This window comes from Mus musculus, chromosome 7 (assembly GCF_000001635.26).
Source record: "Mus musculus strain C57BL/6J chromosome 7, GRCm38.p6 C57BL/6J".
Lineage (NCBI taxonomy): Eukaryota > Metazoa > Chordata > Mammalia > Rodentia > Muridae > Mus > Mus musculus.
In genome coordinates, this window is record NC_000073.6 from 42,412,840 (window position 1) to 42,417,761 (window position 4,922).

Below are 4,922 nucleotides of genomic sequence, written 5' to 3' on the forward strand. Positions count from 1 at the left end.
GCCATTCTAACTGATGTGAGGTGGATTCTCAGGGTTGTTTTGATTTGCATTTCCCTGATTATTAAAGATGTTGAACTTTTTTTTTTCTAGGTGCTTCTCAGCCATTTGGTATTTCTCAGTTGAGAATTCTTTGTTTAGCTCTGTACCCCATTTTTAAAAGAGGGTTATTTGTTTTTTTGGAGTCCAATTTCTTGAGTTCTTTATATATGTTGGATATTCGTCCCCTATCAGATTTAGGATGGGTAAAGATCTTTTCCCAATTTGTTGGTTGCCATTTTGTCTTATTGACAGTGTCCTTTGACTTACAAAAGCTTTGCAATATTATGAGGTCCCATTTGTCGATTCTTTTTCTTACAGCACAAGCCATTGGTGTTCTGTTCAGGAATTTTTCCCCTGTGCCCATGTGTTCAAGGCTCTTCCCCACTTTCTCCTCTATAAGTTTCAGTGTCTTTTGTTTTATGTCGAGTTCTTTGATTCACTTAGACTTGGGCTTTGTACAATGAGATAAGAATGGATCAATTTGCATTCTTCTACATGATAACTGCCAGTTGTGCCAGTACCATTTGTTGAAAATTCTGTCTTCTTTCCAATGGATGGTTTTAGCTCCTTTGTCAAAGATCAAGTAAACACATGTGTGTGCGTTCATTTCTGGGTCTTCAATTCTATTCCATTGATCTACCTGTCTGTCACTGTGCCAGTACCATGCAGTTTTTATCACAATTGCTCTGTAGTACAGCTTGAGGTCACACATGGTGATTCCACCAGAGGTTCTTTTATTGTTGAGAATAGTTTTTGCTATCCTAGGTTTTTTGTTATTCCAGATGAATTTGCAAATTGGCCTTTCTAAATCTATGAAGAATTGAGTTGGAATATTGATGGGGATTGCATTGAATTTGTAGATTGCTTTCAACAAGATGGCCATTTTTACTATATTGATCCTGCCAATCCCTGAGCATAGGAGATGTTTCCATCTTCTTAGATCTTCTTTGATTTCTTTCTTCAGAGACTTGAAGTTCTTACCACACAGATCTTTCACTTCCTTAGTTAGAGTCACTCCAATGTATTTAATATTATTGTTTCTATAATTTCTTTTTCAGCCTATTTGTCCTTTGTGTAGAGAAAGGCCACTGATTTCCTTGAATTAATTTTATCCCTAGCTACAGCACAGAAGTTGTTTATCAGGTTTAGGAGGTCTCCAGTGGAATTTTAGGGTCACTTATATATACTATCATATCATCTGCAAATAGTAATATCTTGACTTCTTCCTTTCCAATTTGTATCCCTTTGATCTCCTTTCATTGTCTAATTGCTCTGGCTAGAACTTCAAGTACTATATTGAATAGGTAGGGAGAGAGTGGCAGCCTTGTCTACTCCCTGATTTTAGTGGCATTGCTTCAAGTTTCTCCCCATTTATTTTGTTGTTGGCTACTGTTTTCCTGTGTATTGCTTTCATTATGTTTAGGTATGGGTCTTGACTTCCTAATCTTTCCAAGACTTTTATCATGAATGGGTGTTGGGTTTTGTCAAATGCTTTTTCAGCATCTAACGAGATGATCGTGTGGTTTTTGCCTTTGAGTTGGTTTATATAGTGGATTACATTGATGGAATACCATATATTAAACCATCCATGCATCCCTGGGATGAAGCCTATTTGATGGTGCTGGATGATCGTTTTGATGTGTTTTTGGATTCAGTTTGTGAGAATTTTATTGAGTATTTTTGCATCGATATTCATAAGAGAAATTAGTCTGAAGTCCTTTTTCTTTGTTGGGTCTTTATGTGGTTTATGTATCAGAGTAATTGTAGATTCATAGAATGAATTGGGTAGAGTACCTCCTGTTGCTATTTTGTGGAATAGTTTGAGGAGAATTGGAATTAGGTTTTCTTTGATGGTCTGATAGAATGCTGCATTAAACCCATCTGGTCCTGGGCTTTGCTTTTTTTGAGGGGGTGTCTATTAATGACTTCTCTTCATTTAGAGGATATGGAACTGTTTAGGTCATTAATCTGATCCTGACTTAACTTTGGTACCTGGTATCTGTCTAGAAAATTGTCCATTTCATCCAGTTTTTCCAGTTGTTTGGAGTATAGCCTTTTGTAGTAGGATATGATGATATTTTGAATTTCCTCAGATTCTGTTGTTCTAGGAAGTCTTTCATTTCTCTCACTTTTTCTCTACCTTCCTTCCTTCCTATATTACTTCCTTTCCTTCCATCTTTCTCTCTTCCTTCCTCCCTTCCTCCCTTCCTTCCTTCCTTCCTTCCTTCTTTCATTCCTTCCTTTCTCTCTTCTTTCCTATCCTGACCAAATGTTCATTGAGTAGATAGCTGTTCAGTTACTATGATAACTAGGCTTTCTGTTTTTTATGTTGTTATTGAAATACCGATTAATCCTTGGAGATCTGATAAGATACAGGCTGTATTTCAATCATACTGTTTATATTAAGGCATGTTTTGTGACCTAGTACATGCTCAATTTTGGAGATGTTTCTGTGAGGTGCTGAGAAAGAGGTATTTTGTTTTGTTTTGTTTTGTTTTGTTTTGTGGTGACAGTTACTGTAGATATCTGTTAGATCCATTTGTTGTACAACATCTGTTATTTTCATTATTTCTCTGTTCAGTTTCTATTTTGTTGACAAGTCTACTGGGGAGAGTGATGTATTGCAGTCCCTCACTATTAATGTATGTAGTTCACTGTGTAATTTAAGCTTTAGTAAATTTCTCTTACGAATGCTGATTTCCTTACATTTGTGTTATAGATGGTCATAATTGAATTGTCATGTTGGTGGACTTTTTAAATTGATGAATATGAAGTGTCCTTCCCCATCTCTTTTGATTATTTTTGATTGAAAGTTTATTTTATTAGATATTAGAAAAGTTACTCCAGTCGGTTTCTTGAGTCTGTTTGCTTAGAATATCTATTTCCAGCCCTTTACACTATAACAATGGTTATCTTTTTGTGCAGCAGGATGATGGATCCTATTTTCGTGTCCAGTCTTTTAACCTGGATCTTTTTAATGGTGAATTAAGTTTATTAACATTGAGAAATATTTAAAATCAATGATTTTTATTTAGTTCCTGTTATTTTTATATTGGTAGTGGGACTGTGTGTGTATGATTCTCTTCTGGCTTTGCTATAACATGACGAATTTCTTATGTTTTCTTGGGTATAGTTACCTTTCTTATGTTGGAGTTTTCATCCTAGTATTCTCTGTAGGGTTTGATTAGTAGAATGATATTATTTAAATTTGGTTTTGACCTGGGATGTCTTGGCTTCTCTATCTATTGTTATTCAAACTTTTCCTGGGTATAGTAATACAGGCAGGTATCTGTGATTTCATAGGGTCTGTACAACATCTGTACAGGACCTTCAGAATTTCTCTTTAGAAGTCAGGTGTAATTCTGATAGTTCAGCCTTTATATGTTACTTGAAATTTTTCTATTGAAGCTATTAATATTCTTTCTTTTCTGTACACTGAGTGTTTTGACTACTCTGTGGCAGGACTATTTTCTTTTTTGTTCTTATCTATTTGGTGTCTGTTAGGTTCTTGTACATTCATAACCATCTCTTTTTGTGGGTTAGGAAAATGTTCTTGTATAATTTTGATGAGGCTATCTTCTGGGATTTTGAAATGGCAGTATTCTTCCTCAATTATATTCTTGTTGTTCTTAGGTTTGGTCTTTTCATAGTGTCCCAAATTTCCTGGCTGTTTTGTGTTAGAAAGTTTTCAGATTTGGCATTTTCTTTGACTGATGCATAACTTTCTACTATTGTATTTTCCATGTGTGAGATTCTCTCTTTTATCTCTTGTATTCTGTTGATGATGCTTGCATTTGTAGTTCCTATTCTTTTTCCTAGGTTTTCCAACTCCAGGTTTGCTTGCACTTGTGTTTTCTTTATTGCTTATTTTTCCATTTTTAAGTGTTGATCAGATTTATTCATTCTTTCACTTTATGTATTTTCCTATATTTCTTTAAGGGATTTATTTGTCTTCCCTTTAAATGGACTCCATGAGTCTGAGACTATTTTCTGGTATTTCTTTAAGGGTTTGTTTATTTCTTCTTTAAAAGTCCCATCATCTTCATGAGATGGGATTTAGGGTCATTGTCTTGATCTCCAGGTATCTTAAGATATCCAGGGCTGTTTGTAGTAGAAAAGTTATGTTCTGATGATAACATACTGTACTGGATGTTGTTGATTGTGTTCTTGTGCTTGCCTTTAGCCATCTGGATGTCTTTGGTGTTCACTGGCCTGGTCATCCTTGGAACTCTCAAGCTTGTGGGATGGGTTTTCCTAGTTTGCAGCAGGCATCCCAAAAGGCAGGCAGATCTGTGGGCTAGTTGTTCTGGATGCAGGTAGGCCTCCTTTGAGGCAGTTAAAACTGTGTGTTTGGATGTGAGGGGCTGATTTTAGATTGCATGTAAAGGTATGGGACCATAGGAAAGATGGAGCTCAAAAAGGATAGTACAGGGCTTATAGCTGCTGTGCTTGCTGCTGGCCCAGCATGCAGGAGATTGGGGAATGGGTATCTCTTCTGGTTGTCCCTGGTGGTAGCAGACCTCCAGGGAGGGAGACAAAGATGTGGGTTGGGGAGTGAGATGCCAATCCATGATTATAAGAGAAGTGACTCAATACCATTGCTTTATTTTGTGTTTCTAGCATTTTTATCTATAATACATCAGAAAGGTTTTTTCCTAGTCCTCAGTGCTTGATTTTCTGTCATCTTTTTACACTTTGTCGGGCATCAGTTTTATTGGCTTAAGGAAATTTTCTTGTATACCTTTAGTGAATATATGTTCTATGCCTTTGCTAATGGATTCTTCTCCTTTTTCTATGATCATGACTAAGAAAATTGTTTTTTTCTTGGTATTCCTACACTCTCATACTCCAATCATACACATTTTTAATTTCCTATATTGCCT